The sequence below is a fragment of the Schistocerca nitens genome, chromosome 2, assembly GCF_023898315.1.
Source record: "Schistocerca nitens isolate TAMUIC-IGC-003100 chromosome 2, iqSchNite1.1, whole genome shotgun sequence".
Taxonomy (NCBI): Eukaryota; Metazoa; Arthropoda; class Insecta; order Orthoptera; family Acrididae; genus Schistocerca; species Schistocerca nitens.
The window spans coordinates 289,698,950-289,723,600 of record NC_064615.1 but is presented as its reverse complement, the minus strand read 5'-3'; positions in this window follow the sequence as shown (position 1 = coordinate 289,723,600).

Genomic DNA, 24,651 nt, shown 5'->3' with positions numbered 1-24,651 from the left:
TTTTTCCTACTTATAATATGTTGAGTCGGTGATGTTTCTCTGTTAGTACTGGCTTACCATCTGACCTCTTCACACTCGGAAAATCCACTTTTCATCTACTTCTACATCTACATCGATACTCTGCAAATCACACTTAAGTGCCTGGTAGAGGTTTCATCGCACCACTTTCACAATAATTATTTATTATTCCACTCTCCAACAGCATGCGGAAAACATGAACACGTATATCTTTCCGAGCGAGCTCTGATTGCCCTTATGTTATTATGATGATTGTTTTTCCGTATGTAGGTCGGCGTCAGCAAAATATTTTCGCGTTCGGAGGTGAAAGTTGGTGATTGAAATTTCGTGAGAAGATTCCGCCGCAACAAAAACGCCATTGTTTTAATGGTGTCCATCGCAAGTCCTGTATCATGTCGGTGACACTCTCTCCCATATTTCGCGATAATACAAAACGTGCTGCTCTTCTGTGAACTTTCTCGATGTACACCGTTAATCCTATATCGTAAGGATGCCACACCGCGCAGCAGTACTCCAACAGAGGACGGAAAAAAATGGCTCTAAGCACTATGGGACTTAACATCTGAGGTCGTCAGTCCCCTAGACTTAGAACTACTTAAACCTAACTAACCTAAGGACATCACACACATAAATGCCCGAGCCAGGATTCGAACCTGCGACTGTAGCACTAGCGCTGTTCCGGACTGACGCGCCTAGAACCGCTCGGCCACAGCGGCCGGCAAAAGAGAACGGACTAGCGTAGTCTAGGCAGTCTTTCTAGTAGCTCGGTTACATCTTCTAAGTGTTCTGCCAATAAAATGCAGTTTTTGGTTTGCGTCTGGCACATCATTTTCTAAGTGTTCCTTCCAATTTAAGTTGTTCGTAATTGTAATTCCTAGGTATTTAGCTGAATTTACGGCCTTTAAATTCGACTGATTTGTCGTGTAACCGAAGTTTAACGGATTCCTATTAGCACTCATGTGGATGACCTCACATTTTTCGTTTATTGCCAGTTTTCGCACCATTCAGATATCTTCTCTAACTCGTTTTGCAATTTGTTTCTATCTTCTGACGATTTTGCTACACGATAAACGACAGCGTCATCTGCAAACAACGTAAGACGGATGCTCAGATTGTCTCCTAAACATTTATATGGGTGAAGAACAGCAGAGGTCCTACAACACTACAACTTGGGGGATGGCAGAGAGCACTTTTGTTTTACTCGATGACTTTCCGTCAGTTACTACGAACTGTGACCTCTGTGACAGGAAATCACAAATCGAGTCGTATAACTGAGACGATATTTCATAAGTACGCAATTTCACTACAAGCCGCTTGTGTGGTACAGTGTCAAAAGCCTTCAGGAACTCTAGAAATACAGAATCAATTTGAAATCCCTTGTCAGTAGCACTCAACACTTCGTGTACGTTCAACGAGCTAGTTGTGTTTCCCAGGAACGATGTTTTCTAAATCCGTGTTGACTGTGTGTCAATAGACCGTTCTCTACGAGTTAATTGTCCGCCTGCTTAGCTGAGTGCCTACCTGCTTGCCTACCGTATAGGGGCCTGGGTTCGATTCTCGGCCGGGTTGGAGATTTTCTCCGCTCGTGGACTGTGTGTTGTGTTGTCCTCATCATCATTTCACGCTCATCACCGGCACGCGAGCCGCCTAATGTGACGTCGACTGAAATAAGACTTGCACTCGGCGGCTGAACTTCACCGGATGGCGCCTTCCGGCCAGCTTCGTCATACGATCATTTTACTTCGAAGTAATTCATAATGTTGCAAAACAATATATGTTCGAAAATCCTACTGCATATCGACGTTAATGATATGGGCCTGTAATTTAGTGGATTACTCCAAGTACCTTTCTTGAATATTGGTGTTTTCTAGTCTTTGGCCACGGATCTTTCGTCGAGCGAGCGGTTGTAAAATGGTTCAAATGGCTCTGAGCACTATGGGACTTAACTTCTGAGGTCATCAGTCCCCTATAACTTAGAACTACTTAAACCTAACTAACCTAAGGACATCACATACATCCATGCCCGAGGCAGGATTCGAACCTGCGACCTTAGCGGTCGCGCGGTTCCAGACTGAAGCGCCTAGAACCGCTCGGCCACTGGGGCCGGCGAACGAGCGGTTGTATATGATTGCCAAGTATGGAGATGTTGCTTCAGCATACTCTGGAAGGAACCTAATTGGCGTACAGTCTGGACCAGAAGACTTCTTTTTATTAAGTGATTTGAGTTACTTCACTACTCCGATGTTATCTACTTCTAAGTTACTGATAGCAGCAAGTGTTCTTGATTCGAATTCTGGAATATTTACTTCGTCTTCTTTGGTTCCACCATAAGACACAATAGCTTTCAGATCCATTGTTACCACAAGTTCTACCGACCAAGAATACACAAAACAATTAGGAAAAAGTTTCAAAGCAACTGCGTTCTCATTTTTTTCGGAATCAGAAGTATTTCTCTTGTTTCTGTAAATTTGGTGAAATGTGTCGCACAGCGCTACTCAGGTGCACAGTACAAATGTTCCTCATTTGCCTGATGTTGAGGCCGTGTGACTCGTTTCCAACGTCTCCATCGGGTGACCGGAGGACGGGTGTATTGTGAGCGGTAATAGAGTGAGCCCCTTAAATTATGCAGCAGAGTTTGCTTTCACAGAAAGCCTTTCTCTGTATCCCGGAGTGCGTGAAATTCCCAAGTCGCTTCGGGGCGAAAGCGCGGCCACTGAGGCTCATATTTATGGCCGCTTGGGGACGCAGTTTGACGGGCGGGACGAATTCTTGTGTGGAGGCCGTCAGAGCGGGCTTCGCTGGTCAGTAGTTGTGTGTGTGTGTGTGTGTGTGTGTGTGGGCGGGCCTCCCGGGGACCGGCAGACAACAGCGGGCACGCACAGTGCCACAGCGCACCTCCCGCGACGCGGAGAGAGTGTGGGAACGGAACCGGGAGGGCCTGTTGTTTGCGCAGAACACGGAAACACTCCGGCAGCAGCAAACACCGGGGCAAGGCCGTTCACGCGAGTCAGCGACGGCCGCTGCGCGGTGGGCAACACGACTGCAGTAGTTAAGGGCAGGAGTAGAGCAAGCGGGATACTGATGGACTGATTAAATTGTTCATTCATCTGGTCTTGCCGTCCGTAGTTTGCTCGACAGTTACTTAACCCTCCGTTGCTCGCGCGGATGACACTCGTCATCCACATGACTTTCCCGCTCAGTTTTGTCTGACATGGCAGGATTGAGTTCACTCCATTTTCAGTACCTTTCTGTTAACTCTCCGGCTGTTATTTTCAATTATTGTTGGCTTTCAGTTACGAAAGGTACATTGTTTATGAAACATTATTATAGTCTGGAGGACACTTGTCATCCGCGCGGCCGGCCGCGGTGGCCGAGCGGTTCTAGGCGCTTCAGTCCGGGACCGCGCTACTGCTACGGTCGCAGGTTCGAATCCTGCCTCGGGCATGGATGTGTGTGATGTCCTTAGGTTAGTCAGATTTAAGTTCTAAGTTCTAGGGGACTGATGACCACAGATGTTAAGTCCCATAGTGCTCAGAGCCATTTGAACCATTTTTTTTTTTTTTGTCATTCGCGCGAGCTCTGCTGTCACAATCTGAAACAAAGCAAGCCTGTATTACTTTATTGCTTTCCTAGATTCAATCGATCTTTCATGTGCGTAAGTTAATAAAGTTGCACGTATTGAAACTGATTACAGTTACCTTCCATGTTACCTGGTATTTTAAATTGTGGAAGGAATGTCAAAGGCAAGAAACCTCGGACAGAATTTGGTAGAGATCCTAATGTATGGTTGGAATGGTTCAATGAGCTGAATGATGAAGATGCTCACAGTGATAGCGCTGACTCAGAGACTGAGGATTGTGTTCATGAAAGCGGTCATGATTCAGGAACAGAACAAGAAGTGTCAGACAATGATGAATATGAATCACAGGAAGAAGTAACTCAAGAGCATGCATTTTTTAAGGGAAAGATGGAATAACTAAACGGAGGAAAAATAAATATCCTACTAGTGTTAGAAGCAGATCTTGTAAATTTATTACGCATTTTCCTGGACCAAAAAATCAAGCTCGTATAAAAAAGACAGAAACAGAAATTATGAATTTGTTCTTGGATGAAAACATAATAAGCATTATCGCAACATGCACTAATATATACATCAATTAAGTTCGTGGTAACTTCTCTAGGGAAAGTGACGCTGAAGAAACAGATGCGATAGAGATCAGAGGTTTCATTCGTTTGTTTTATCTATGTGGATCTTTGAGATGTTCTAGGAAGAGTATATCGAAATTGTGGGATAACTCAAAGAGAAACGGATTTGAATCATGTTAATTATGCGTAAGTGAAAACCGATTCAGGTTTCTGTTCAGATTTCTGAGGTTTGATAATATGCGTGATAGAGGTGTTCGCAGAGAGATTGACAAGTTGGCTGCTATCAGAGCTGTCAGAGAGGTACTTGAACTATTCACGAAAATTGACAAGAATATTTTTCACCTAGTGAATATCTTACTGTTGACGAACAGCTTTTGGCATTTAGAGGAAACTGCCCGTTCAGGCAATATATTCTCGGCAAATCAGCAAAGTATGGGTTAAAAGTGTTTGTTTTGGTTGATGTAAAAACAGCATACACTTTGAATTTAGAACCGTACGTCTGTAAGTAACAAGAGGGACCATATAATGCCAGTAATTCAGCTGAAGATAGTTTTCTTCGAATGGTCAAACTATTTCAAACGTTAGAGTATATTACATTATGTACAAATAGTAAATGTATTATATTTAGATTTAATGAAATATCATAAAACCAGTCATAAAGACCGTTCAACGTATACAAATAGACCGCTTGCGAGTACGATGTCACGAATTTTCCCGCGAGTACCGGAGGGTTAAGGAATTAGTTTATCCGTGTTCATGGCCGAGCTTCATGTCTGATGATTGAGTTACTTGAACAAGTACGGCAATCAGGCACATTTTCCATACATTTATTTACGCTAAGATGGTTTTGTCGCTTTGACGTATCTTCAAATGGCGAAATACATTTACATCTTCTTCACTTACTATTTCTTTCTCTACTGCATTTGAAACGTTGTTGGTGCCCTTGGAGAACGACAATTTATTTAGCTACCGTGTATTCCGAGTTGTCTATTTTTGTTTATTTAATAAATTCGTGATTAATAAACTTACTTTTGTTCTGTACTTTCTGGTTCCTTTTCCCGGCTTTATGTGCGTAGCACAAACACTTTTAGGTTCTCTGATGCAGCGCCGGCATTCGCCATGTGGCCAAATAATGCGTCAAATTAGGTTCGATGAGGTGAACTCGTTTCGAAGGATCCGTTATGAGGAGGAGATCTTCCAGAAAAAAAGATAACATAGTAAATATCTACAAATAATAAAAAATTTTCTAATGTAGCTTCCTCAGATCCCAAGTGGAATAGTCCTCATAGATGTGGAAAAAAATAAAAACAAAAAATATCTTGAACATATTTTTACTTATTTGTATCGGAAGTTTTAACATGGGACCGCTGTGGAAACAATCATCAAATTACTTAAGGTATTTCAAGTCTGTCGTTGCAGCCACCAAAAATGCGTATTTATTTTACAATGTGCGTGCACACACACACACACACACACACACACACACACACACACACACACACACACACACACACATGTTGTTGTTGTTGTGGTCTTCAGTCCTGAGACTGGTTTGATGCAGCTCTCCATGCTACTCTATCCTGTGCAAGCTTCTTCATCTCCCAGTACCTACTGCAACCTACATCCTTCTGAATCTGCTTAGTGTATTCATCTCTTGGTCTCCCTCTACGATTTTTACCCTCCACGCTGCCCTCCAATGCTAAATTTGTGATCCCTTGATGCCTCAAAACATGTCCTACCAACCGATCCCTTCTTCTAGTCAAGTTGTACCACAAACTTCTCTTCTCCCCAATCCTATTCAATACCTCCTCATTAGTTACGTGATCTACCCACCTTATCTTCAGCATTCTTCTGTAGCACCACATTTCGAAAGCTTCTATTCTCTTCTTGTCCAAACTGGTTATCGTCCATGTTTCACTTCCATACATGGCTACACTCCATACAAATACTTTCAGAAACGACTTCCTGACACTTAAATCTATACTGGATGTTAACAAATTTCTATTCTTCAGAAACGATTTCCTTGCCATTGCCAGTCTACATTTTATATTCTCTCTACTTCGACCATCATCAGTTATTTTACTCCCTAAATAGCAAAACTCCTTTACTACTTTAAGTCTCTCATTTCCTAATCTAATCCCCTCAGCATCACCCGATTTAATTCGACTACATTCCATTATCCTCGTTTTGTTTTTGTTGATGTTCATCTTATATCCTCCTTTCAAGACACTGTCCATTCCATTCAACTGCTCTTCCAAGTCCTTTGCTGTCTCTGACAGAATTACAATGTCATCGGCGAACCTCAAAGTTTTTATTTCTTCTCCATGGATTTTAATACCTACTCCGAATTTTTCTTTTGTTTCCTTTACTGCTTGCTCAATATACAGATTGAATAACATCAGGGAGAGGCTACAACCCTGTCTTACTACCTTCCCAACCACTGCTTCCCTTTCATGCCCCTCGACTCTTATAACTGCCATCTGGTTTCTGTACAAATTGTAAATAGCCTTTCGCTCCCTGTATTTTACCCCAGCCACCTTCAGAATTTGAAAGAGAGTATTCCAGTTAACATTGTCAAAAGCTTTCTCTAAGTCTACAAATGCTAGAAACATAGGTTTGCCTTTTCTTAATCTTTCTTCTAAGATAAGTGGTAAGGTTAGTATTGCCTCACGTGTTCCAACATTTCTGCGGAATCCAAACTGATCTTCCCCGAGGTCCGCTTCTACCAGTTTTTCCATTCGTCTGTAAAGAATTCGCGTTAGTATTTTGCAGCTGTGACTTATTAAACTGATAGTTCGGTAATTTTCACATCTGTCAACACCTGCTTTCTTTGGGATTGGAATTATTATATTCTTCTTGAAGTCTGTGGGTATTTCGCCTGTCTCATACATCTTGCTCACCAGATGGTAGAGTTTTGTCATGACTGGCTCTCCCAAAGCCATCAGTAGTTCCAATGGAATGTAGTCTACTCCCGGGGCCTTGTTTCGCCCCAGGTCTTTCAGTGCTCTGTCAAACTCTTCACGCAGTATCTTATCTCCCATTTCATCTTCATCTACATCCTCTTCCATTTCCATAATACTGTCCTCAAGTACATCGCCCTTGTATAAACCCTCTATATACTCCTTCCACCTTTCTGCCTTCCCTTCTTTGCTTAGAACTGGGTTGCCATCTGAGCTCTTGATATTCATACAAGTGGTTCTCTTCTCTCCAAAGGTCTCTTTAATTTTCCTGTAGGCAGTATCTATCTTACCCCTAGTGAGACAAGCCTCTACATCCTTACATTTGTCCTCTAGCCATCCCTGCTTAGCCATTTTGCACTTTCTGTCGATCTCATTTTTGAGACGTTTGTATTCCCTTTTGCCTGCTTCATTTACTGCATTTTTATATTTTCTCCTTCCATCAATTAAATTCAAATTTCTTCTGTTACCCAAGGATTTCTATTAGCCCTCGTCTTTTTACCTACTTGATCCTCTGCTGCCTTCACTACTTCATTCCTCAGAGCTACCCATTCTTCTTCTACTGTGTCCCTTTCCCCCATTCCTGTCAATTGTTCCCTTATGCTCTCCCTGAAACTCTCTACAACCTCTGGTTCTTTCAGTTTATCCAGGTCCCATCTCCTTAAATTCCCACCTTTTTGCAGTTTCTTCAGTTTCAATCTGCAGTTCATAACCAACAGATTGTGGTCAGAATCCACATCTGGCTCTGGAAATGTCTTACAATTTAAAACCTGGTTCCTAAATCTATGTCTTACCATTATATAATCTATCTGATACCTATTAGTATCTCCAGGATTCTTCCAGGTATACAACCTTCTTTTATGATTCTTGAACCAAGTGTTAGCTATGATTAAGTTATGCTCACACACACACACACATACCACACACATAATGTGAAAGCAACGAAAATGGATCTTGCACAGCTTCTGTTCAAACATTAAATGATTCTTCAACTTTTGTACTTCTGTCTTCCTCATTTGCGTGTAATAACGGTATATTGATAATTTTTGCTTTTTGGACCGTCTGACTACACCTCAGTGAAACACAATTTTCGTGTCATACGCGTTTGGCCTTTATTATCTGCAAGGCATATTTAGTGGCAGGTTGTGTGGACGATTTTCTACATATCTTCTCCACGCAACCTGCCACTAAAGATGCCTTGCAGAGAGTAAAGGCCAAAAGCGTATGACACGAAAATTGTGTTTCACTGAGGTCTAGTCAGACGGTCCAAAAACTAAAAATTATCAATATACCGTAAAACTAAATGATTCATAGAGAAAACGTCCAAGCACTGAACAAAGTGTTTCTTTTCAGCTTATACACTGTCTAGTCACATTAATGCGACTGTCAGAAGCCTGAATAGCCATCTTTTGCGGAATGACTGCTGTGAGACTTGCAGGAAGACAGTCAATTAGGTTCTGGAAGGTACCGACACGGATGTGGAGCCATGCCTGATGCCTGTTTCAGTGCTGTGGCCAGCTGCGCTAGGTTTATCGGTTGAGGGTCTATGGCCCCATACAGCCCGATCGAGATGGTTCCGCAGATCCTCCATTGGGCTTAAATCCGGGGAGTTTGGTGGCCAGCGGATTGCGGCAAACTTAGCCTGGTGCTCTTGAAACCACGCTCGTGCACTACAAGTTGTGTGACACGCTGCATTGTTCTGCTGGTAGCTGGCGTCGTGCCAAGGGAAAACAAAGTGCACGTAGGGGTGGACGTGGTCCCCAAGGTTAGATACATGTTTGTGTTTAGTCACTGTGTGTTTTAGAATGACGAGACCAACCAGGGAATGCTACAAAAACGTTTCGCAGACCATAACGCTCCCTCCTCCGGCGTGGATCCTTCCGACGATTGTTGCAGTGTGTTTCCTTTCAGACGTCTCAAGCCGTACACGCCAACGGCGGTCTGTCGTCTGAAAATGCCACCTGTCGCCACGCTGTGGACGTCGAGTTGCGATATTGGCATAAAAAATTCCAGCCTTTGTCGCCGATGAACAGCAGTCAGCAAGGTTGCCGTTAGCCTTTGATTCATTTGGGCGGTCAGTTGTTCAACAGTTGCACAGCTGTTCGCCCGTACAGCGGGTGGTACAGCTGTCGTTCACCCCTGTCATCTCTGACCTGTGATGCGCCATAGTTGCCATTGCGACAGTTTTCGCTAATGCAATTTTTCCATGCATGGTTTTCTTTAATCACAAATGCAGGCGAACAGTTTACAAACTTAGATTTTCAGAAAAGTTTCCACCCTCGGCCAGAAAGCCAATTTGGACGTGAACTAAATCGCTCCCTTTACGCGTTGCGACAACGGCTGCACTCATTACCGCATTTCCCGGCACGAATTACATACTGTCCACTGTTCAAAAATGGTTCAAACGGCTCGAAGCACAATGGGATAAAGCCGGCCGAGGTGGCCGTGCGGTTCTAGGCGCTGCAGTCCGGAACCGCGGGACTGCTACGGTCGCAGGTTCGAATCCTGCCTCGGGCATGGGTGTGTGTGATGTCCTTAGGTTAGTTAGGTTTAAGTAGTTCTAAGTTCTAGGGGACTGATGACCTAAGATGTTAAGTCCCATAGTGCTCAGAGCCATTTTTGAGCCACAATGGGACTTAACATCTGAGGTTATCAGTCCCCTAGACATAGAACTACTTAAACCTAACTAACCTAGGGACATCACATACCTCCATGCCCGAGGCAGGATTCGAACCTGCGACCGTACCAGCAGGGCAGATCCGGACTGAAGCGCTTAGAACCGCTCGGCCACAGCGGCCGGCTCCGTCCTCTGTCGTGCTGCCACCTGCCGTTTTTGAATGGTTATTGCACTTCAACGTCGATCATAGACGGAGGTCGCATTAATGTGACTGGGCCGTGTACCTTCCAGCAGTGTAGAAGCGGATCTCTCCTCATTGATTCTAGGCATGGAAGAGTAAATGAATCATTAACACGAGCACACAAGCTGTGAATACCATCTCCACCTATTATCTAAGCTGAGCGCCAGATGACTCCGTTGTATATTGAGGAAGTAGAGCTCGTCAGTAATGGAAGTCTAATTCCATACAAAGATTGTAACCTCCCAAGAGTAATTTTAATAAATGAAAATGGAACCAAGCGTAAACTCCCCACACAAAAATTAAGGGATGATAATTAACCATGAACCACACAATAATATTGATTAAATAATGAACCATGAACGAAATGTAACCTCCTAACAGAAATAATAATACCTGGTAAATTTTATAAGGACAGCAGCGCTGACCTTCGGCCCTGTATTCTGAATAAAACAAGCAAAAATTCTTACCTCAATAAAAACTGCAATTATATCTGCTCTTAATTAAACATTCTTCGACACAGCTTCGTGAAATGCTGGCGTATATATATATATATATATATATATATATATATATATATATATATATATATATATATATTATTCTTGGAAGCAATGATAATGCATTGGAAATTGAAATGAATGCTTTTCTTTAAAAGAGTTACTTTATATTATAAAAATTATTATTGGGGCATTTTTTGAACAAATTAAATTACAATTAACGTACATTATTAATTATGCGCAAGGCTGCTTCTTTACCTTCTACAACAATACTCATCCTCCAGAGTCGCGACCAGAGCACACAGCCGATGCATGCCGACTCCCGCAGACTAGTACTGTCCACTCGCTACTAAAGCCGACCGACTACTACTGTATCCGACTGGCTACTTCTGCACACTGACGACTACTGTATCCGACAGACTACTACTGCCGACTGACTTCTACTGTCGACTCGCGCAGACTAGCGCAGACTCGCAACAAGCAACAACTAACGATAGACTACTCTCTGGTCAGAGATTCTGTCATGCTTCGCCCATCGCCGGCGAAGCATACGCTTTACATAACCCTCCACTGGGGCGGCAAAAATTTGGCGGCGATGGTGAGTCAATTGGACTTGCCATGAGCAACAAATTTTTCTTAATTAACTAACTTTACAATCACAGAATATATACATATATATATATATATGTGCAGAACATGAAATAAAATATAGTGCACATGCACTGAGTACAGAACATATCAGCAAATCACAAAATGTATACGGAATGAGTAGAAATCACATTAACAAATGGCATAAAGTGCACACGTACTGTAGTACAGAACATATCCGGAAATCACAAAATGTATACGCAATGGATACAAATCATATTGAGAAATGACAAAGGTGCATACGCACTGTAGTTCAGAACATATCAGCAAATCACAAAATGAATATGCAATGAATACAAATCATGTTAACAAAATGACGAAAATGCACATGCACAGTAGTACAGAACATATCAGGAAATCACAAATGTATAGGCAACGAGTACAAATCATATTGAGAAATGACAAAAGTGCACACGCACTGTAGGTCAGAACATATCAGCAAATCACAAAATGTATATGCAATGAATACAAATCATGTTAACAAAATGACGAAAGTGCACACGCACTGTAATACAGAACATATCTGGGAATCACAAAATGTATACGTAATGAGTACAAATCATATTAACAAATGGCATAGAGTGCACACGCACTGTAAAACTCTCTAGCATTTTTTACAACAAATAAACATATCAAGGAGTGAAATAAAGTGCACATGCACTATAGAAGTCTTTAGTATTTTTAGGACAACTGATCTTGTTAACAAATGAAAGGAAGTGCACACGCACTGTATGCGTCTTTATCATTTTACAAGAATTAGGAAAGGAATGGGAAGGATTGCGTCATGGTTGTAGCACTTTAGATTACACGCAGCTGCACTGAAAGTCCATATCTTTCTACAGAAGCACAACACCAAGTGAGACAATCTGAAGCTCTTTTCCTTGAAGTATTAATCAGTGTAGCCAAGACACTGAAATGTCGTAATAATATTCCATGCTATCATTTTGGTAGTACACCAAACAGTGGGACCATAGTAACATCTCCATCGCTCAAGGTGGTGGACAGCATGTCAAGTCAACACCATGTTCTTGTAAAGTAGACCAACGTAAAATTAGTGCTCCATGATCATGAGGCTAAACAGGACAAATGGATATTGCAGTAATTTCTGGTAATTAGGTCAGAAGGTGAAGGACATTAAGTCACATAGTAGTCTTCATTGAGAATTACACTAGTCTAACAACTGATTTGAGTAATTGGTGGCACTCATCGCCCAGTTACTGAACATTTCTGTACCATGTATGTAGTATTACAGAATAATGTTCATGAATTATCTGAATATAGTAATTATTGGCACTCATTGACCAGTTACAAACCATCAGAAGTCATCATTCAAAACAGAAGCTAATGAATGGCATAGTATTAACATAATTCACTTAATTATAGTAATCATTGGCATCATAGGTCATCTTATTACAGTAATCAGTGGCATTCATTGGCCAGCTACAAAGCATATTTTTTTGCATTATTCAGAAGTCATTATTCAAAATGAGTTAATTATTGGCATAGCATTTATACATAATTAATCTAATTATAGTAATCATTGGCGTCATAGGTCATATTATTACAATAAACAGTGGCATTCACTGGCCAGTTACAAAGCATTCTTTTATGCATTATTCAGAAGTCATTAATGAAGTGACATACTATCAGTATTACTCAGAACTCTCTTAAACTAGTAGCATTATTTGGGACTGGTAATTCCTTTATTTGCTTTTGAGTTATTGCTCCAAATGAAGATATGTAACGCCATTCGTCATGAGTCAGCTGTAGCAAGGTTATGAAACAAGTACAGTAAATGTGATCACATTCGTAAACGACATAGGTTTAATAAACAACTGCTTATAGCACATTAATTTCATGAATAATTTCTCCTGCAAAATACAAAAATGGATTATTAAACTGAAAGAAGAAACGCATTTTATGCTGAAAAGTAGTGAACTTCGAATTAGGCAGGTAGTGAAATGTGTATAAAAATATATATGTTCTCTAGCTGTCCTTTCCAAAACCTTCAGTCATCATACTGTCAAAACGAACTGCAAAAAATACTTAAATAGCTACATAGCATATCTTAACTAACAGCAAATATATAAACTTCATCATTATTTTCATCTGCAAAGAAAAACTTTATTATCCATATCACCACAACTCCATTATTACCATCACCTGTAAAGAAAAACTTCATTATCCATAGTAGCACATTCTTCATCATTATTCATCTCCATTCATTATCATCTGCAAAAAAGTCACTTCATTATTCATTATACAACTATTCCTTATTTCTAGCATATTTAATCACTAAAACTAAGATGTGTAGTTCTGTTTGACAGCCTGCATCAATCGCCTCGTATTCTGAAAGAAAAAATTAGTTAAGACTGCTATCATACGATGCGTATAGTATATTCTTGTTAATGCTTGTTAATTCTGATCCATTTACTCTTCATCACGAGGTATTGCATCCTCTTTCGTTCATTCCGAAGGTGAAATTCCCATTTCTATTTAATTTATTTCTTTTACACGTTATTTCTTTCTGAAAATGATGAACAAAGATTAATGTCTTGCATTTAAATCATATATCCACTAAAATCATATATCCACTAAATAAAAACTGGTTTATAGTAACATAATTTAGCATACAGCATAGCATGACAGAAAACGTAATATGTCAAAAACATCGACAGTGTTCAGAAGCAAAAAATGTACACAGTGTATCACAATGTAGCAGCAAAAAAAAAAAAAAAAAAAAAAAAATATGTAAAATAGTCACGATGTTTAGCTATCATAAGGCAAAATGTTAGAGTCAACTGGTGTTTGTTATATCTTAAATATTTCATAGTACATACAAACAAAACAGGAAAACAATCATACATACATAAAAAATGGAAAGTATGCACGGTCTAGGGTGTATAACGACAAGAAATGTGATCTTCTTTGTGTACAGCTTGTATGTTGTGTAGTTAATAGAGGCGAGAATTGAAGACATTAATGGAGAGAAAATTTGATAAAATTAATATATCACTAGATAGAATTGCATAATTATTCGTAAGATACGTAATTTTGTCTGGAAAATGTGCACTGTCTGATGTGTAACGACAAGAAAAGCGACCTGCTAACCTTACCTTGCCGGGCACTTGCCAAGAAAAATGCGATAATCAACAGTAAGTAGTCACATAAATATAATTGCATAAGTGGTCATAAAATGTGTAAGTTCATCTGGAAAAATATGCACGGTCTGATGTGTAACGACAAGAAAAGCGACCTGCTAACCTTACCTTGCCGGGCACTTGCCAAGAAAAAAATTACGATAATCATCAGTAGGTGTACATGTGAATATAATTGCATAAGCGGTCATAAAAAATTAGTAAATGGCATTACAGTGTGATAAATCATAAAGTATGTTCATTTAATAAAAGGTTTGATGTTGGATACGTGGTGGTTCCCTTTGGTTTTTCTGGTTCTCAAGGTTTCGACGTTTACTACATTGGGGTGTGGAATGCTGCGAATCCGATATGGACCTGCGTATAGAAGTTCAAATTTACTGCATCTACTCTTTCCTTTGTTGGATAAATAGTGTGTACGTACTAATATCTTCTGTCCAATGTGAAAGTCACGGCGTATACAAACCTGTTTTTGCTGTCTTCTCCGGCGCTCTGCGGCACGTTTGATGTTGTTCAGCGCAATGTCAATTATTTCATGGTGTCGTAGTCGGCGAGATGTAGGAAAGGTTACTAATTATTTAATTTTGTTAGGTGGTTCAATATTTTTCAGTATTACAGACGGAGATAGCATAGTAGATTCATTTGGTATGGAATTAATTACATCTTGGAATGAGAGTATGTATGTGTCACAATAAATATGTTTTTTATGGCAGTAGATTCTACACAGTTTACCAATTTCTTTCATTAATCGTTCACAAGGGTTCGAAGAAGCATGGTACCTGGATATACAGATCGGAGAAATGTTTCTAGCTCGTAACATACGTGTCCATATAGCAGATCGAAATTGTGATCCAGTGTCGGAAATTACTTTCAACGCATGCCATACATGAAATAGAAAATGTTTTACAAATGCTTTTGAAACAGTTTTAGCAGTAGCTTTGCGTAACGGAGTGAAGGCAACAAATTTTGAAGTGCGTTCAACAGCGACAAAGATGTAGCAAAAACCTCTATTAGTTCTGGGAATCGGACCAAAAATGTCTACAGCGGCCATATGTCTCAATTTAACAGGTACAATGGGATGTAATGGAGGAATATGTGAAGTCGTGTCTGATTTAGCTTTCTGGCAGATTTTACATGACGCTAAAACTCGTCGAATACAATAGGTTTGTTTATAAATAAATAAATCTTCTGCTACCAGTCACGATTTTCTTTATTTTACTATTTGCACGACGCGTTTCGAGAAATAATTCTCATTTTCAAGTGCGTTTTTATGATGTGTGTTCTCCATGTTGGTAAAATAACAGTTCTGTCTCAGTATAAGAAAACATTTTCTAGCTCCGCAATGTGCATAACTTAAATGAGTATACCTGATTAATTAGTTAACAAGTTCGTCAGGAATCCATAATAACCAATTGTTGCTGTCAGGATGAGAGCGGCGAAACAGAATGTCATTGCGTATAGTGTAATGGTTTCTAATGGTAACATTATTCCTATCTTGCCAAAGGTGTTTAATCTCTTTCCACACGTTGTCTTTACTCTGCTCTTGTGCTATGTCTTGTAATGACGACAAAATGAAATTTTCAAATGCAACTTGTTGAATGTACATGACGCTGGAATCCGCTTTGCAGAAGTTGGTTGCGATGTCTTGCTGATTGTTGCTGAGAGAACGGGATAGTGCATCTGCTACAATATTTTGTGTGCTGGGAATGTGAACAACTGTAAAATTAAATTCCTGTAGATAAAGTTTCCATCTGCTTAATCTGTCGTGTGTAAATTTAGCGGAAAGTAAAAACTGTATCGCTCTATGGTCTGTATAAACGGTAGTGTGTCTTCCATAAAGAAAATGCCTAAATCTGGTAAAAGCCCATACAACACATAATGTTTCAAGTTCTGTAACAGAATAATTTCGTTCAGCAGGTGACAGAATGCGACTTGCAAAAGCGATGTTTTTAATTACTGTACAACCATCTTCTTCAATTTCCTGAAAAGTGTGTACGCCTAAAGCGGTGTTAGAACTGTCGGTGGCAATAGAAAAATTTCTGGTAAGATCTGGGTGCGATAAAAGTGGTGCATTCAACAAAGCATGTTTCAAATAACATTCTCGTGAACAAGATTCTGCGTGTCAAAAGTATTGCTTGCGTTACTGGAATATGCAACCTGTACTGTATTTAATCAAATTCTATCTGGCGTGTTATTATTTTCAGGAGGATGCTGTGGCATTTCAACTATTTGTACTGTTCTGTTATTTCTTCCTGACGTATTACGTTCTGGATGATACCTACTGTCTGGTTCATTCATGATTATTTGTTGTGGCGGATGTTCTTGCTGCTGATAAGATAGACTGTTATTAAACGTACGCTGAAAATTGTGCTCATTATTTTTACGTCTGTCATGATAGTCATTTCTATACTGTGCACTGCGGTAGGAATTGAAATAGTGTGTTTCTGTACGTACTGATTTCCTTGTTGCTGTGCGTTACTATTTGTTGGAGCTGATGCTATACGTGCACGCGGCGAAACATTAAAGCTTGGTTGACCTTGTAGACTGCATTGTTGGTTAGGTTTGCTAACCGGCTGGTTTTGTTGCTATTGCAGTGAAAAACTTCTATTGTTACTAAAATGCGTTAGCGACTGCTGAAAATTTTGCACATACTGATGATTAAAATTTTGTCTGTTATTAAGATTATCGTGGTTGTCATTTTGGAGAGTCTAATGATAAATTGTCACTTTCGGTAAAAACTTGTCAGTCGGGTTTTCTTTACACTGTTCTTAATACTAGGTAGAGCAATAGTTAGCTGTTTTGATAGATATAAAGGATAGTGGAAGAGAAGGCAGCAGTGCAGAAAACTAAAGATGAAACAGCACTACTACGGCTCGGGGCCCTGTGCATGCTACGGCACATACTCATTAAAGCGTAATGAATCCCCTGAGGTCTATTACGCGCTACAAATAAATCTTAGCTTCTGCGTTACAGGCAATGCCGGTGAAAATTCAAAAACAAATTGCTGTATCCATGCTAATTCTAGTTTCTGCATTAGAGGTAATGGCGGTGAAAGTACAAGAATAAATCGACGTACCCAGTTCAAAGCGTGTACCTGTGCTCTGTCATTTTCAAATGCCTTAGATTTTTTTTACAGATACAAATTGCTCATAATCAACGTTATCGTCACTGAATGTGTGAACAGGTTCACGATTACATAAGAATCTGTTTGTCTGTGTCTTTTCGGATTTTAAGTCACGTAGTTTCTGTAAATTACTTAAGTTATACTGGCTGTACGAGTGTGAGAAATGATCGGAATGTGCCGTACGCTGTGACCTGTTATTAACTGAAACATTTTTCATTTCTGTCACTTTAATACGTTCGGCAATTTGGTTGTTCTGTTGTTCACATTTCTAATTTCTTCACTACTGTTACTCGCACAAATCTTAGTATCCTCACGTAATTGTTCTTTAGTATTTTGACGTTGCATGGTAACGGCTATAATCTGTTCATTAAGTTGTTTGTTCTGTTCATTAAGGTTGTCGTGTTTTTTGTTCGACTGTTTCAAACTTTCATTAAGGTTGTCTAGTTTTCCATTAATTTGTTTATTCATTTGTAGCAACAATGCCATAATTTGATCCAAGCTAAAATTAGCAACTCTATTCTCTGTGATGTGTGATGGTGTATCTGCAATTGTCACGTTTTGTGTATCCATTTGGATATTCTGTAATTCTTGAAAATGTTTGCTAATCGGATGTGCACTGTTAGTCACGACCTCGGAATCAAATAAATCTGTCGTACTCTGATTACACTGTTCATTTTCATTAGAAAAATTTGTCTGTTCGTCACGTAAATCCTGCAAACCGGGTGTGTCAAGCTGGGCAGCGCTCATTGCAACAGAACGTCACGCGTCATCAATTGTCGTTAAATTAACAGAGAACACAATTGAATTTATTTGTTCATCATTATGATCAAAATCATTATTAATAATCCGCACACTCTGATTGTCTGTAAATAAAGGACTGTCATTAAGACACTGAGTGTCGCAAGTACTATCGGTCAAGTTATTTGAGTCGGCTATTTCACTCATTGTACATCGCGATGTACTGTTAACAGTTTTTCGCGGCATTTTTCACAAATCAAAAAAATGAAAATTATTCACAAATGAAACAAACGCAATGCAAAAATGCAACAAACACAAATACAACAAAGAGCAAAAAATTGCCGATGATCTGTGAAAGAAAGAGCGACAAATTAGTAAATGCGTTGCGCCAGATGCAAACTACATTTAAGTAAATAAGAGCAGATATATGACTACTTCTCAGAAGATTCACAAAGAAATACGATACTGGCCGGATGTCGCCAAGTGTAACCTCCCAACGAATAATGTAAAAATAATAATGAAAACTGGAAATGGAGCCAAGCGTAAACTCCCCACACAAAAATTAAGGGATGATAATTAACCATGAAACACACAATAATATTGACTAAATAATGAACCATGAACGAAATGTAACCTCCTAACAGAAATAATAATACCTGGTAAATTTTATAAGGACAGCAGCGCTGACCTTTGGCCCTGTATTCTGAATAAAACAAGCAAAAATTTTTACCTCAATAAAAACTGCAATTATATCTGCTCTTAATTACACATTCTTCGACACAGCTTCGTGAAATGCTGGCGTAAATATATTTTTTTTTTATTCTTGGAAGTAATGATAATGCATTGGAAATTGAAATGAATGCTTTTCTTTAAAAAAGTTACTTTATATTATAAATATTATTATTGGGGCATTTTTTTGAACAAATTAAATTACAATTAACGTACATTATTAATTATGCGCAAGGCTGCTTCTTTACCTTCTACAACAATACTCATCCTCCAGAGTCGCGACCAGAGCACACAGCCGATGCATGCCGACTCCCGCAGACTAGTACTGTCCACTCGCTACTAAAGCCGACCGACTACTACTGTATCCGACTGGCTACTTCTGCACACTGACGACTACTGTATCCGACAGACTACTACTGCCGACTGACTTCTACTGTCGACTCGCGCAGACTAGCGCAGACTCGCAACAAGCAACAACTAACGATAAACTACTCTCTGGTCAGAGATTCTGTCATGCTTCGCCCATCGGCGGCGAAGCATACGCCTTACAAGATGGAATCTTTATTCAAAAATGGTTCAGATGGCTCCAAGCACTATGGGACTTAACTTCTGAGGTCATCAATCCCCTATAACTTAGAACCTAACTAACCTAAGGACATCACTCACATCCATGCCCGAGGCAGGATTCTAACCTGCGACCGTTGCAGAAGGTCAGGCGGTTCCAGACTGTAGCGCCTAGAACCGGTCGGCCACTCGGCCGGCAATCTTTATTCCTAATGTTTTAGAACTACTGACTAATTCAGTGAGTTCCCTCAGAATATTCACGTTTTGCGGTGAAATCAACAAATTATAGCAATATGGCGGCGTGGCAGCATGCCATTGCATCACGTATAAATAACAGGGAAAGGAAATAATTGAAAAAAAAATCTCATTAATATATTCGTATATTGTTATCAAAACACTTTATTTATTACTTAGAGGCAGCGGGGGAGAAGAAAACTGTAGTTCCACACAAAGATTGAAGTAAGTCCGTTTGATTCCACGGCCAATGTAAATTTGTATGAAATCGTTCTGGGCGTCAGGCCAGGTCGTTTTAGTCGCCCTGAACAGAACTACTGTGAAGACGGTCGAAACGTCGATTTTATAGTTGTTATAATGCTTCACAACATCGCTATCTATACCCAAAGGAATTTTATTCAAGAAGACTTATGATTTCCTTTTGCATCTGGTTCAACAGTTGCAAAAAATTTTTCAGAGTATTCCAACGAACTGCAGCGATCATTTCGTCCGTGCCTTGGAGCTTTCGCAAACACTCTTGTCGGCGTGCGGGCGCAGACAATTACCCAACGTATTGCTCCAGAGATCGAATCAGAAACGTTTATTGGCAGACACAGATTAATACTCTTCACTCACACCCATGTATAATCAATGTCAATAGGGTGACCAGACCCCCTAGACAAGATTCATCTTCCCAACTACTTTCAGGACGAACCGATGTCCGACCACCGGACTGGAATACGTGCTCTTCTAAAGGCGGGTCGACACTGAGCGCGCCGCGCCGCGCCGCGCTGCGCAAAACGTCTGTGCGCGGCTCTGTGTGCTCAGTGCGCTCAGTGTGGACGGCGAACCGCGCTGCGCCGCGTCGTGCCGCGCCGCGTCGTGCCGCGCCGCGCAATGTTCCGGCTGTTGTCGGTACGTCAAAAGAAGTGGCGCGTTTGCGCGCGCTCAGTTTAGACGGGTCTTGGCTCGCTCCATCTTGAGAGCATGCGCGCGCTCCAACTGGAACACAGTGCGCGCCTCGGAGCGGCGCGGCTGGGCACGGACGGCGATCTCCTCCCTGCTACAGCTGTGCGCGGGGTGCAGCAGCGCGGCGCGGCGCGGCGCGGCGCGGCGCGCCCAGTGGGGACCCGCCTTAACAGTTCGTACACCGCCTGGAACTGACTCCTAAGAAGTTACACCGATAATCTCCACAACAGCAAAACAGGAAGACAGTTCAAGGTCGATAGCGAAAGAGGCACACAGAAACGAGTATAATGTAACGACTTCAATGAGAACCTCGCCAAGCCGTTTCGATCACTAAACAACTCTGGCCATCTGACTACTTGGCTGTACAACGTAATTTGGGAACTCTGCCTATTGAACCTTCCGACCATCTCTAAACAACAACACTCGCCTTGCACAACTAGAAATCCACGCTCACGCACCGGAACGCACTTAACGGAAATTCACAATATTCCATACTGCAACAAAAAACTCGGTTGATTGCGACTTGTGCAGTACTTCACGAGAACACCAGTCTTCCTCTACAGGGGCAGGGGGAAGACTGCTCGATTTCGCGAGCTCCAAACCACTCCGTTAGGGTATCTGACATTCAGGCATCTAAGCCAGTCAGAATGAGGAGAACACCGTAGGCGTTTTCATTGACAGTTTCATGCTGTGCCGCTTACACCGCTTCTGTGAGGTGCTGCTCCTTCGCCCGACTTCCCGACTTTCAGAAGTTTCCCTGCAACGTCTATTGGACAACAGCGGTCGTCACGGGGAAATTATTCGCTCTGAGATCAACCTCCCATCTGGGAGGATTAGGGCCATGAAATGATATGTTACACAATCCGTAACTCTGAGTTCTCTACATCTATTCCGAGTTCTCTACATCTACACTCCGCAAGCCAGCTTACCGTGTCTGGCGGAGAGTACTTAACGTAACATTTCCACTTTCCCCGTTTTCCTGTTTCCGCCACGTATAGTTCGCGGGAAGAACAATTGTTGCTAAACTTCCATGTGGGCTCGAATCTCCATTTTTTTGTTTATTTTCTGCACTACTGTACAATTTCGACCATAGGCCATTTTCAAGTACACTACCTACCGGAGTGGGTATTAAAATCCATGGAGAAGAAATAAAAACTTTGATGTTCGCCGATGACATTGTAATTCTATCAGAGACAGCAAAGGACTTGGAAGAGCAGTTGAGCGGAATGGACAGTGTCTTGAAAGGAGGATATAATATGAACATCAACCAAAGCAAAACGAGGATAATGGAATGTAGTCGAATGACGTCGGGTGATGATGAGGGAATTAGATTAGGAAATGAGACACTTAAAGCAGTAAAGGAGTTTTGCTATTTGGGGAACAAAATAACTGATGATGGTCGAAGTAGAGAGGATATAAAATGTAGACTGGCAATGGCAAGGAAAGCGTTTCTGAAGAAGAGAAATTTGTTAACATCGAGTATAGATTTAAGTGTCAGGAAGTCGTTTCGGAAAGTATTTGTATTGAGTGTAGCCTTGTATGGAAGTGAAACATGGACCATAAATAGTTTGTACAAGAAGAAAAAAATGGCTCTGAGCACTACGGGACTTAATATCTGAGGTCATCAGTCCCCTAGAACTGAGAACTACTTATACCTAACTAACCTAAGGACATCACACACATCCATGCCCCAGGCAGGATTCGAACCTGCGACCGTAGCGGGGACAAGAAGAGAATAGAGGCTTTCGAAATGTGGTGCTACAGAAGAATGCTAAAGATTAGATGGGTAGATCACACAACGAATGAGGAGGTATTGAATAGAATTGGGGAGAAGAGGAATTTGTGGCACAGCTTGACAAGAAGAAGGGACCGGTTGGTAGGACATGTTCTGAGGCATCAAGGGATCACCAATTTAGCATTGAAAGGCAGCGTGGAGGGTAAAAATCGTAGAGGGAGGCCATGAGATGAATACACTAAGCAGATTCAGCAATAGATGTAGGTTGCAGTAAGTACTGGGAGATGAAGAAGCTTGCACAGGATAGAGTAGCATTGAGAGCTGCATCAAACCAGTCTACGGACTGAAGACCACAACAACAACAACAACAACAACCTAAAGATATCTGTTGTGTGTATCGCCATAAAAATCTTTGATATCATTACATATTTTGACGATCACAGAGGCATCAAATATGTTTAGTTAATTCAAAATTGCTTAAGACCTTAATTGCACAATAGTACAGGAAATAAACCAAAAATTAGTAGTTAGAGACGAGATGGAATCATGTTAAAAAAAAAGTGAAACACGCTTTAATTATTATTTATGTTCAAGAAAGAGTAGCAGGATCGGTTGCAAAATTTATTTATTTTGTGACGCTTTCTACTCTCATAGGAGCATCATCAGACATCTCTGGGGGGGGGGGGGGGGGCGACAAGTTTCCTCAGGACAATATAAAGCTACATTGTCAGTTAGATATAGCAAACTCCCTGCCTAAAAGCACACGAACACCACTGGTAAGAGTACAGAAAGTCCCGCAATCACCAAAAATGGCACGTCATCCAGTAAAATACACTCCTGGAAATTGAAATAAGAACACCGTGAATTCATTGTCCCAGGAAGGGGAAACTTTATTGACACATTCCTGGGGTCAGATACATCACATGATCACACTGACAGAACCACAGGCACATAGACACAGGCAACAGAGCATGCACAATGTCGGCACTAGTACAGTGTATATCCACCTTTCGCAGCAATGCAGGCTGCTATTCTCCCATGGAGACGATCGTAGAGATGCTGGATGTAGTCCTGTGGAACGGCTTGCCATGCCATTTCCATCTGGCGCCTCAGTTGGACCAGCGTTCGTGCTGGACGTGCAGACCGCGTGAGACGACGCTTCATCCAGTCCCAAACATGATCAATGGGGGACAGATCCGGAGATCTTGCTGGCCAGGGTAGTTGACTTACACCTTCTAGAGCACGTTGGGTGGCACGGTATACATGCGGACGTGCATTGTCCTGTTGGAACAGCAAGTTCCCTTGCCGGTCTAGGAATGGTAGAACGATGGGTTCGATGACGGTTTGGATGTACCGTGCACTTGCGAGGTGCCGGGGCTAGCAGTGTGTTTATCACTAAATTCTATTAGAATCCACATATGTCAATCATGCTCTAAGCCCCCCCTATTCTAACTCCGACTTTTGCTGTTGCACAAGGATAAGAAAAATACGCGAACTGACTCTAATCAACCCTGCCAGTGGAGTAGAAGAGAGTTTGGCACCTGCAATAATTTAATTTGATAAAATAAGTTAAATAAACAAAGGTTTCATTAGCATAGTGAGGAATGATAGGGTTGCTCTATCGATTAACAGAATGAAAGTTCTGTCCAAAATAACAATATGATTTATTAAGACTAAACACAGAATAGTAAAAGAAACACAGGAAATATAATACATCAAATTGGCTCAAATTTGGAGATTCATACAAACACTGTAAAGGTGAAGTTGTCCCTAAACTATATCGTGAGGTTTAAGACGAGGTGGTATGTGGAGCCAATTCCTTGCCACTCAAATCTCAAGAGAGACACACAGCTAACCCAACAGTAATTGCTGCTACTCGAAACAGAACAAAGTTAGAAAACGATGAACAGGCGCGCTCTGCTGAGCTCTGATTGTCACCTAGGAAAATCCCTATCTGCCGGTGCTGCGGACGTACATTACCAAACGGTCTTCTTATCCCCCAGAACACGATCTGGCGTACCGCAGGCGAGGGCTGGTTGCTTCGACGTCCTCGACCGAAAGGCGACTGCCGACTCCCCACAAGAGCACCCGTACAGGCCGAACACAGAACATTCCCGCCCCCACGACAGTGGCCGAGGTTAAACGTTCCAATCAGCAACTCGAAAACCGGCGGAAATTCCACTCCATTGCCGGAGCACTACCATTCCACCAATGGAGATTCTTGGCGCCAATTTCTGTGCTGATTTTGCTACGTCACGGCGCTATGCTCTGAGCAAACCAATCACCGTTACTATTTTGCA